Here is a 12355-nt window from a genome sequence, read left to right as displayed (position 1 = left end):
TAGCAATATTTGGCTTTTGCTGCTGAGCTTCTGTTCTAGCCTTCCAGCAGGGAAGCTCAGCTCATGTGGGGGTTTGCGAAACAAAACGTAAAACTTCAGAGCTGTCTTACACATCAACCCTGAAGACCTGTAAGGTTTGCAGACGTCGCATTCCTATTTGTGGCTTGTATCGACTTGTGTAAAAGTTCCTTTCCTTCGAGGTCCAGGGATGGCAGTGGCTATAAAATGCATTATGGATGAGGCAAACAACTAATGTTCCCATCCCTTGGCGCTCCCTTGACAGGAGCGCTATTTGCTTGCCCGCTCAAGCACTTTTGAAAGGAGCCCTATAGGATTCTTGTTCTCCCTGGATGCTTATGGTCCTGGGTTATTTATTACAGGGCTCTCTTCCTGGATTCAGCTTCCTTGAAATTGTCGGGATATCTGTAATGTGCTCCCAGTGGGATGCTTGGCTAAAAAGCTGCTGCTCTTCTCCGAGGGAGAAGAGGGAGCCTAATTGCAAGATAGCTGTGCAGTCAGCAGTGCTATTTTGTTTGTTCGGCTATTTTTTTAGTTGTATATCTCACCCGTCAAATACTTTATCAAGGGTGGCTTAAAATTAAAATGTTAAAATTGCCATGAAATAATGAATACCTTAAAATAAGCTAAAATGGCAGCTCTGCAATAGTAGTATCCATATGAAACAAATGGTAAAAAAAGAGCCAAAAGGCCAAAACAAACAATTAGGGAATTGAACAGGTGCCAGAAAAACATCAGGGGGTGGCAAGCTAGCCTCTCAGGGGAGACCATTCCAAAGCTGCCACTGAAACGGCACTTTCCCCCATAGTACCGGTTCCATCCCATGTGTCGCAAGGGCTCAGCCTTCCTCACTTGGCACCCTTGGAATGTGTTGGATTGCAACTCTCATCATCCCCAGCTAGCATGGGCATTGGCTGGGGATGATTTATTTATTTATTACATTTATATCCTGCCTTTTTTCTTCCAAGGAACCCAAAGCGGTATACACAGTCCTCCTCTTCTCCATGTTATCCTCACAACAACAACCCTGTGAGGTAGGTTGGGCTGAGAGTCTGTGACTGGCCCAAAATCACCCAGTGGGTTTCCATGGCCGAGTGGGGACTAGAACCCGGATCTCCCAACTCCCAGTCCAACACCTTAGCCACCACACCACATGTAGTCCAACACATTAGAAGGCGCCAGGTTGGGGAAGTCTGGCTTACTTCTCCTAATTCTAGAGAGCAAGCGTAAATAGCAGAGGCAAAAGGCCACGAACTGGAAGCATAGCCTGTGACGCTTTGTCTGCAAAGTTCAAAAGTAGAGGAGAGATCAGCACAGTGGCCATTCATAGCAGCATTGCCGGTCCCTCTGCTTACCTTGTATACGTTTGAACTTTGCATGGAAACATTATGGACTGTACTTTGCCTCGCTGTTTACAATTTCCCTCCTCTGTGCATACACAGTAAGGCTTCAAGGTGCCACAATAAGACCATTGTTTATAATACGTAGTAGGCAAGCTTTAAAGGTGTGCTGATGCTCTCTAGTGGCCATTTATAGGGTTAGTGGGTTTGTTTTTAGCTTAACCGGAACTTTCCGTTTCTCAGTAACCACAATGGAAATATATATTTTGACTGGAGTGTGAAGGAGCCTTCTGAGTGTGTTTTTCAATTGCCTAAGCTTATGACTCTGGCCTCTTCCATGCAAACAAAGACACAGGAGGTAATGTTGTGGTTGTTTTTATCTCCATTTTGCTTCCTGCTTGCTGTGTTGTTGTGACATGTTTGAAAAGCATTCAAGTAGTGCTAGGAATTGAGCATCTTTTATGAGGAGAAGCATTTTTGCTGCATTCCAGAACATGGGTGGTAAGCCATGGGTGGGCAGGCCTGAGGATTGTGGGGATCTGTTTTTGGTTTTTTTGCTCCAACTGCAAGGTCAAACTGAAGTCAGGTGTAAAACAGTGGTGTAAGGAGTAGAGCAGAAATAAATGTATAATTAAGGAGCTGGTACCTCTGACTACAGACTCAGTTTTCAGCACAAGAACGAAACCCACAGTTGTTTCACACAAAACTGCATTCCTGGTTCTGCCTCTTGTTTCGGAAGCATAATTTAGGACACACACACACACACACCCACCCAATAAAAACATCCCTTTCTGTTGCTGTTATTGTTAAACAATTGTGAGTCAGAAATCCTTGCTGCTATTCACTTCAGCAGACTGTTTGATGGCCAGATGAAATGGTTAATAGTAGAGCTATGCATGATAATTTTCTTAACCTGGTTGGATCAAGACCACAGTGCTACAGGAGGGGGCAGTTAACTCTTCTCCCTCCATCCCCCCGTCAGGGGGTTAAAAGAAGGGGGAGAAACCTCCATTGCCTTCAATGGAAACATCTTTCTTCTTTTAACCCCACAAAGTGTGTTTGGGGGGATTTGGGGACAGAAATGAATAGGGGGAGGTTTATTTATTAATTACATTTTTTATACCGCCCAATAGCTGAAGCTGTCTCGGCGGTTCACAAAAATTAAAATCATGAAGAGCATAAAAACAACCAACAATCTAAGGTTTAGCCCCCTCCTTCCAAAGCACTGTGGTCCTGATCCAAATTGGGGACCACTTGTGCTTACATGAAGGGAAAGAAAACCCACTATTTGTGATTACCCAGATGTGGTTACCCTCACATAGCTGAACCTGATGCAAAAGGGAGTGAATGCTTTTATAATCAAGTTGCCTGGGGAATTTTCAGCTAACTGTCAGGAGGTACAAAGAGTTCCACAGCTGGAAGCACTGATGCTGAGCAGGCTAAGTTTCTGGAGCCATTTAGGTGGGGGTGCTACTGGGTGGTGGTAGGATAACTAACCCACAATCATGCCAGGAGTCTATGTCTGCAGCAAGAATTGCTAGGGTCACTGTTTTTGGGCTTAAGTGCTGGATTGAACATCAGCACAGAACTGGCAGTGACTGAGGAATGGGGACTTCTATTATAAGAACACTAGCTGACACCCAGCATTGCTCGGACCCCCTAATAAATATATGCCTGCAAGGTAATCATCTTAAAGTAGTAGGCTGGTGCTAGGCTTCCCCCCCCCCCCCCGTTATAACTAAATGACAACATTCCAAGAGAGATGCAAGAATTACTGAATAAGGGTTATGATTTTTATGTAAAAGCCTGACTATACCATTGAAACAGAAGAGTGAATGGAGGAATGCCTGATAGCTGAAGCTGGGATGGAACAGTGGGTGGAGTGAGTGGCAGTTAGGGAAAGTCAGGGAGAAGGAGAACAAAGACAGCGAAAGGTCAGGAAAGTGGGGGCTGAATTAGGACTGAGAGATAGTGTCCCGATTTGCTAAAATCAGCCACTCTACATGCCAGTACTATACCTGCCAGCATGACTTTGGTGACCCGCAGATGCCTGCGTCCTCTGAGAGGCACTTCCCTCCTCTCGTTGCCTGTGCTGCTCCTCAATAGACCATTGAGGAGTAGCATTGCTGAGGAGGGCAGTAAGCAGCTGTCAGTAGACGCGCCCAGCTCTGGCCAATTCTTGCTGGGGCTGCCTTGGCCCACGCTTCTCGTCCACCAAGTGCTCCTCAGGAGCCTGAACTGAAGGGCCAGGACAACCCCGGGCACTTGTTCCCCTTTGTCAGGTCTGCTTCTGGGCATGCGCAGAGTGCTTTCCCTCCCTCTTTAGGGCAAAGGCTGTGCACGCACACACTTCCCCAGATTCTGAGAAAACAGTGATATTAGGACGAGGTACTTTTGAGCATGTTCAGAGCTTGGCCTCTCAAAATCACGCTGTTGTATTTAGTTATGATTTTAAAACAACACACAGTGGGTGGGAAGGAGGCACCACAAATGGATGCAGCCCATTTATGTAGGTTGTTTTCTTTTATGTGGAATTGGGTTGACTGCTCAAGATCAACCTTTGGGGTCTGGGTTGGGAAAGGCACACAGTGGCCATCCGCCCACACAATTAACAATGGCTGCCAAAGGCTGGTAAGTCTGGCCTCCCACCCAAGGTATGCTGGGAGTTGTAGGCATAAGTCTTGGTTTTTATTAAATTCTTTAAAAATACTTATAACCCGAAATTCTGTGTTTTTAGATTTTTCTGGTACATTGTACAGCCAGATCTATCACCGTGTCAAATTTCCGGACATACATGACACACACATACTTTCCGCTTTATAGGAAGAGATAAGGAGAACCACGCTGAATCAGACCAAAGGCCTATACAATCAGCATTCTGTTCCCACAATGGCCTACCAGATGCCCATGGGACGGCTGCAAGCAGGATATCCTGCTCATGTTCCCTAGAAACTGGTTTTCAGAGGCAGACTGCCTCTGATACTGGGTGCATCATGACTAGTAGCCATTGAATTTGTCCATAAATTTGTCTTAATCCCCCTTTGAAGCTGCCTAAATTGGTGGGTGTCACTACATTCGGGCAGCATCGTTCAGCTTCATTGGATGACCCTGAGTTCTAGTATTATGAATTCTAGAATTACTCTATCATGTCCCCTGCCCTTACTCACTTTGTTTCCAAACAGCCCCAAACATACCTTTCCTTATAGGGGAGTTGTTCCTGCCCCTTGATCATTTTGGTTGCCCTTTTCTGCACCTTTCCCGGCTCCAAACTATCTATTTTGAGGAGCAGTAGCTGAAACTCTACTCCATATTCCAAGAGTGGTTGCACCATAAATTTGTTTAAAGGTCTTGTATTAGTTGGCAATTTTATTTCCAATTCCTCTCGCTCTGATCCTCAACACAGAATTTGCCCTTTTCTCAGCAGCCACATACTGGGTTAACATTTTCATTAAGTTATCCACCACATCCCCAAGTTCCCTTTGTTGTTCAACCACCACCAGCTCAGAGGAAATTAGGAATTTTTGCCCCAATGTGCATCACTTTACACTTGACTATACTGAACAGCATTTGTCATTTTATTGGCCATTTGCCCAGTTAGGAGAGATCCTTTTGAAGCCCTTTGTGATCTTTGAGTCTGCCATCCTAAATGATTTTGTGTCATCAGCAAACATGGCCACCTTATTGCTCACTCCTAATTACAAATCATTTATGAACAAGTTAAAAATCACTCATCCAAATAATTTATGAACAAGTTAACAAGCACTGGTCACTGTTTACACCACTCCATTGTAAGAACTGCCCATTTCTTGCTACTTTCTGCTTTCAGTTCTTTAACTAATTATTGATCGATTAGCTCCCATGTCCTCTTATCCCATGACTACTAGGTTTGCTCAGGAGTCATTGGTGAGGGACTTTGTCAAAAGCTTTTTTGAAGTCCAAGTAAATAATGTCTACTGGATCATCCCTATCCAAATGCTTGTTGGTACGCCCAAATAATTCTAGAAGGTTAATGAGACTGGATCTATATTTGAAGAAGCCATGTTGATCCTTCTTCACTGAGACTTGTTCTTTTATGTGCTTGATATTATTATCTTAATCATGCTTTCCACCAACTTACCCAGAACACACATTAAGCCAACTGGCCTATATTTTCCTGGATCTCCTCCAACCTTGGATCCCTTTTTGAAAACTGGCATTATATTGGCTCCTCTCCACTCCTCTGGTACAGAGATTGATCTTACAGACACATTACATCAGCCTTTAGCAAATTGGTGCCAGTGATCTGGGGTGGAATTTTTTCCAGTGTTCCATTTTTCTGCAGAAAATTTTCCATTTCATTAAGTTCTTTAGTAAAACTGAATGAAAGCCAATTGCTAATATAATATTAAACAAGGTTGGCAGTTTCAAAATTGTAATTAACATTTTTCAAGTGATGGTCCCTAGCAAATATCTGAGAGAATGCATATGTATCATTGAAATACACCTAGGGTGACCATATGAAAAGGAGGACAGGGCTCCTGTATCTTTAACAGTTGTATTGAAAAGGAAATTTCAGCAGGTGTCATTTGTATATATGGGGAACCTGGTGAAATTCCCTCTTCATCACAACAATTAAAGCTGCAGGTGCCCTGCCCTCTTTTAAATCTGGTCGCTCTAGTATAGCTCCTGCACCTTTAACTGTTATGATGAAGAGGGAATTCAAAAAATTTCTGGAAAACCCACATCATTGCCTGGTGCCCTCCAGATGTTTTGCACTCAACACCCATCAGTCTCAGCCAGCATGGGCAATGCTCAGGATCGCTAGAAGGTGTAGTCCAAAACTTTTGGTGGGCACCAGATTATGAAAGACTGGGTTACATATTTTTGTTAGAAGTTCAGCAGCTGCACACTTTGGACAGGAGCCAATAGGGCCTTGTGCGCACGGCCAGCCCTGCTTGTTGTAGCCAGCTTGCAGCCGTGATGTCGCACCTCCAGAGGCGAGCCTGAAAACAAGTGGAAATGCTTGTTTCTAGAAGGTAAACCACCTGTCCCTTCCAGAAATGAGCATTTCTGCATGTTTGGGGGCTTGACCCTGGATGCAAGTGGTAGGGGTGTGTGGCTGCAGGCTCAAGGCCCCTCTTGCATACTGTCCTTGAATTCCTTAAGCACTCTCAGTGGGTACCACCTAGATATAGTGATTTGTTTCTTTTCAATTTGTCACTCAGATCTAGAAAGTGATCTCTTGTGATCACAATCTGTCCTTCAGACTCCTTTCCCCCCAAAAGTCAGTTCTTCCCTATATCTTCCATAGTAAAAACAAATGCAAAGCATTCATCTGGCCTTTCTGCAATTACTTCTCCTCCTTTAGTACAGTTTTAACTCCCTTTTCATTCACCAGTCCAGTCTCATCCGTAGCAGATTTCCTGTTTCCAATGTATTTAATTTTTTAAATTATTGTTAGTCTCAATGTTTTTAGCAACATGTGCTCTTCAAATACCTTTTCTGGCATCCCTTTACATTTCTTTTGTCAACATTTGTGTCCCTTTCTCCTTTTTTTGACAAAACTTCTATTTTCTGAAAGAAGCCTTCTTGGCAGTGCTTCCTTGACTCTGCTTGTTAACCACCTTGGAGATTTCTTGGACTTGGCGGTACCTTTTCTGATCTATGGTATACCATTGCTTTGCTTTAGGTGGCAGCAGAGTCAAAAAAATGATGATAGAGCATTTAAGTATCTTTAATTGTTCTGAGTGCCATGCAGGTCTCTTCCATTTCTGGTGGGTGTCCAGAAGTGGAGATAGGCAGGTGATTGAGGCTTTATTCTTCTATTGGTAGATGCTAATTTGCCAAAATATAATTATCATTGCAATTAAGGCTCAGGGTTGCACGTGGCTCTCAAACGTGGCTTTCGGCACTGGTGCTCCTGTTTCTTTCCTAGATCTCGTGTAACTTCATAATAGGATCTGGTAATTGGTGTCATGTCTGTCTGTGCATAGTTGTTAAGATGCTGCTGACTAAACTGTTGTCAGAGTAAACCCAGATGAAGGGTTTTAGCTTTTGCATGATATTTCTTGGGAACTATTAAGCATGTGTGTATCTATCTTGCTTGTGTGAAACTCTTCTAGTAGACTTCCTGAGTTTGCAAGATTTAATTAACGTTCTTGGAGGATGTGATAGAAATCTTTTCTATTTCCCAAACAGGTCTGTTTATTAGAGAAGATTGAATCTGTCAATTTCAGCTTCTCATTTTTCAGATTTTGTTTTGTTGGAGGAGGTTTGGCAGTGTTGCACTCTTTACTTTTGTTTTTCAGGGCTGTATGTGTCAGGCAGTCATCCTCTCAATCTTGAACCCCTCTTTCTTAACGTGGCTTCCAAGCTGCTATAAGCCGGCAAGGGAGGGGAAGTGTAGTGCTTGCTCTGAATAGTAGGTGTTTGACACAATTGGACTGAATGGTTCTCATTTTTAATAAAAGCAGTTCCATGCTGTGCTACTATGGCAGGGGGATCTTGTACCTCAATCTGGCCTTCAGGGGTTCCCTCAGATAGCCACGCCCTCTTCCCTTGGCTCCACCCCATCTCCCCTAACCTGCAATAGTTTGGTGGATTCCTGGCTGTTCTGCACTAACCTCCCCCCATTCTAAAAGGCTGAAACGTCTCTGCTAAAGCTTAGTTACTAGCAGTAGGACCTTTAACCATAAATATGTTGGTATTTTTGCCTGACCCCTTTTGGTTTGGCCCTGCCCTGTGGCCCCAACAGTTTCTCCAAAATTGAATTCGGCCCCTTGGGAGGAAAGAGGTTCTTCACCCCTGTTCTATGGACTTGCTTTGACTTTTCCAGGCTAGAGATTGAGGTGCTACAAAAATGCTGAAGAACCAATTTGCAGAGGGTTTCGTGATGGGACAGAGGAAGTGAGTGTACAGTGTACTATAAGCAGCAACAGCTCTGCAGTACCATCTCTGTATCTCCAAAGAGCTACTGTCTATTTTCAGTTGAAGGGCAGAGGTATAAGAAAGAGCGACAGAGCAGAAGTGAATCAGGGGTGGGGAGAAGAAAGGGTTGATAAGGCAGAAGGTAAAACTCCAAATGTTTTGGACTTCAACTCGCAGAAGCCCCTGACAGCATGACCAGTGGTCATAAATACTGGGAACTGAAGTCTAGGCATCTGGAGATCTACTTTCTGCACAGCCCTGTCATAAAGAAGTAGTGAGCATAGCAGAAGATTAACTGGCAACAGAGCAGGGATAGGGAGCTATGGTGATCTTGGGAAAGGCTTTGTGAAAAATCCCTTGCATAGTAGCATTTCATTTGTCAAGTGTCTGGCTGTTTGGGATGCCCTCCAGCTCATGTTTATCTGTAGGGGTTGTTTCCTGATTGAATCAAGTACCATAACGAGTTTTATTTGCATAGCCTACACTGGTGTTCTACTGTGCCTTTTGTCTGCATTATAGATTATAGCACTTAGTCATTTTTTAGGTTTCGGCAACCATGTCTTTGTCATCAGTCCAGAACTTGCAATCTAGACTCTTAACGCTGAGTCTCCCCTTCTAGACCTTCAGCTGTTTAGTGTTTTGTCATTGGAAAAGTGCAAAGACCAAACCTGGTTGGAGCTGCTCAGTGAAGGAGATGAATGTTTCTTCCTGTACTTTGGGTGCAGCATTAAGACTGGCATCAAGGGATGGACAAATATTTAATTTTCTAGACTCCTGTACTGCTCTTTGGGAATTCATGTGTTCACACCCAAAGTGGGGGCATAGTTTTTATATTAGGCTGTATTCAGGTGTTGCGCCAAACCATGATTCATTTTTAAATCTAAGCCAGTCAGTGCACAAACCATGGTCTGTGAGCAGTTGCCATACAAATGTGACGTTTACAAACCAGCTCCAAACCATGTTTACACTAACTGTGGTTTGCCATTACATCTGAATTCACAAACCAATGACAATCACAGTTTTGGCCTTTGCTTCACCTCAGGAGAATGCTATAGCATGGAGACAGGAATGTATTTATTGACATATGAAGCTGAGTGCAAAGTAGATGGAAAGCAAAAGCAGGCAAACAGCTCTGAACCAGGGGTGTCGAACCACTTTCAGCTTGAGGGCCAAATTCAGATTTGAGGAAGCACTTGGAGGCCACATTCCAGTGGCAGGTGGTACTGAAAATACCAGTATATTGTAGGTTCAAGCCCTTACTCCCAGTAACAAAGCCTTAGGAGAGGCATTTAAACCTTTTTTATAATTGGGGGGTGGGGGTGGAACTGCACAAAAGCCAGAAAAAAATTCCCTCAAGCACCAATCAGGAAGACCAAGGGAAAATAGTGTGGCCATCTGGAGAACCCCAGGTGGCCAAACCAGAATCCAGGGTGGGCCAGATTTGGCCCACGGGTCTAAAACTCAACACCCCCTGCTCTAAACTATGGTTTCCTTGTTCTACATTTCGAAGCTCAAACCATAGCATGGTGTGGTTCTTGACTATGCTTAGCACAAACTGTGGTTGGCTCAGTGGTTGGATTTGATGGGCCTTATAGGCTCCTTCCAACTCTACTATTCTATGATTCTATGATGACTTAGAGGCCACTGGAATCTTAAAGACCACTGTGATGGTCTACAATTTGAAGCCTATAATAGCTGGATCTCTACCTCCTTGCTACCTATATAAGATTTTATTCCTTGGTCACGTATGTAAGCTGACTCCTTTTGCCAACTGTCCAGAGGTTTTAACCATTCCCATGCTAGTCACTGGGCTTAGACAGCCTAACCTAAATAGCTCCCAATTGCAAAGTGGGTGAGACCAGTTAAGAGCTGTTTTGTAAACCCCGACTGACCCACTCTGTACAGCTAATCCCATCCAGGGTCTTCCCCTCCTGTTCCGTGGGCATCCCCTTATTATTGTGAATCCTTGTGTTCTTGGTAGGTTCTTCCTTGCACCTGCAATCTGCAGTCGGCCTGAATAAGCTAGGATGATTAAAGAAGGCGATTTGGGCTCCCATGGTAAACACACTTAGGCTAATTGGGAAAGAGCTTCACTTCTGAAATGAGTGCAAATGTGTGGTTCCTACTGTGCAGTCCAAGTAAATCTGGTTTGGAACCCAATTTGTAAAGCGGCCTGATTTGGCTCAGACTGCTTCAGGGGCTGCCTGATTCAATTGGGTCCAAAACTCTGAAGCTTTGTGCCTTTCCATTGTCTATCACTGGGAAATCACCAAAAAAACCTATAACTTTTTTTTTTGCTTTTTGGCAGAATTGGATTACACTTGCAGGCATAGTAGCCTCTTCTGAGGGAAGGAGCCCTGCCCAATTTCAGACAAATTGGGGCCTGCGGTGGGGATGCAAAAGTTTGAAGGCTTTCAAAACAAGGATTTTCTTACCCCTGTGTTTCTTTTGGGGAAATACGTGAAAATGAAAATCTGTGTGCTTTCAGAAGGATAGGTTCAGGGGAAAGGATCGTGCTAGCTGCCTCTGAAGTTGATTTTGGCAGGGGGCTAAAAAGGGGGGTTGCTTTCCCCTCCTCCTGTTGTGTTTTTGTGGGCAATATGTATGCATACATTGTAGAGGTGCCCCTAAGCAACCTGTAGAATTTCAGAAGGACGGGTGCAGTGGCTATGGAGTGAGGATGAATGAAAGGGCGTTGGAGGGAAGCAGTTAGGATAATGTTCATTTTCAGTTCTCAGGGGTGCCGAAACCCTGGCATGGGCCCCAAATCTGACCCCAGTGCAGTTCCCCCAGAAGGCCTTGCCCCCTCCGGCCCCACCTCCTTTACCCCAAACACTGATTGTTTAGAGGTTTCCCTAGCTTTTGTGCAGAATTTTCCCCTTATTCTAAAAGGTTGAAATGCCTCTCCGAAGGTTTAATTATTGGCTCTGAGAGATTTAATCTAAAAATACACTGGTGGCCCTTTCCATTACTGGAATGCAGCCACAAGAGCTTCTCTGACATGGAATTTGGCCGCTGGTCTGAAAGATGTTCTGCATCCCTGTTCTGTACAGTTCTCACATATGTGTGTTTCTGTATAAAACAGTCACATGCGCTCTCTCTCTCTCTCTCTCTCTGTGAGAGTGTAGACCCATTGTATCAATGCAGTGTAATTTACTCGTGACTAATTTACATCAGATTGATTTCAATGGATTTACTCTAAACTTGACTCAGGATGGATCCAACCCTGTGCTTTCATATATATTTTTAATGAGCTCTGAATACAATACCCCATACCACACTCTGCGCCATTGCAGAATTGCCATGTACACACAGCCCTAATGTTGGCCTTTTGGTTACGCATGCTAGTTCAATGTCTCAATTGCCTCATCAGGTAGGAGGAGGCATAAGCTTCCATAGTATGGCAGGAATGGTTTACTGAAAATGGTAGCACCTCAAGTCTAAAGATTGGGTCTCGTGTGTTTGCAGAAGGAATTTGACATGGCCCCGCTTGTATTCAAGCCAGACACTGTACGCATTCAGTGCCATTACTTCAGGGATGGCCCCGATGTTGCCCCCCCACCCCGGGAGTTCCTCATTTGGCCCACAAGTGGCTTCTGCTGTTATCTCTGATGAGTGTTTGAAGATAAGAGGGTATTTAAAAGCAATGAAATTCTGTTGCATAGAAATGAGCTGTGCATTTGAGGCCCTGGGACCAGGTGCACTGGGTCTTACAGCAGAGTAGGCCTGCATAGAATTAAGCTGCATTCTGTATGCTTGGTGGGGAAATGTCCAAATTGGTAAGAATCACATCTGTCCTTGGCCCCACCCATTACTGGAATGCGCCCACCAAGACCCTTCCCAAATTGGAATTTGGCCCCTGGGCCAAAAAGGTTCACTGCCCATGCTTTAGTTTTATTATTATATAAGCCATTTCAGTGGATCAGTAAGGCTGGGAAAGCAGATTAGCTGGAGGCTTCTGACTCAGTTATTTTTAAGTTGACCCTTGCTGCACAACAGGTTTTCTCTGTCACTTCCTAAAGCAGATTTATTCTTGCTCAAAGAATCTCTAGTATGTAACTCTACTTAGGGAATGTGGTAAATAAAGACGT

General features: G+C 44.1%; 1 protein-coding gene across 2 annotated transcripts in view; it reads left to right on the top strand.

The window, feature by feature from the left end:
* RHBDF2 (rhomboid 5 homolog 2) overlaps positions 1–12355 on the top strand; it is a 74146-nt gene that overhangs the window by 35436 nt on the left and 26355 nt on the right. The window lies entirely within an intron of this gene.

This window comes from Elgaria multicarinata, chromosome 3 (assembly GCF_023053635.1).
Source record: "Elgaria multicarinata webbii isolate HBS135686 ecotype San Diego chromosome 3, rElgMul1.1.pri, whole genome shotgun sequence".
In the NCBI taxonomy this organism is placed as follows: domain Eukaryota; kingdom Metazoa; phylum Chordata; class Lepidosauria; order Squamata; family Anguidae; genus Elgaria; species Elgaria multicarinata.
Note: the sequence above shows the minus strand (reverse complement) of the source record. Positions and strands in the feature narration are given on the sequence as shown.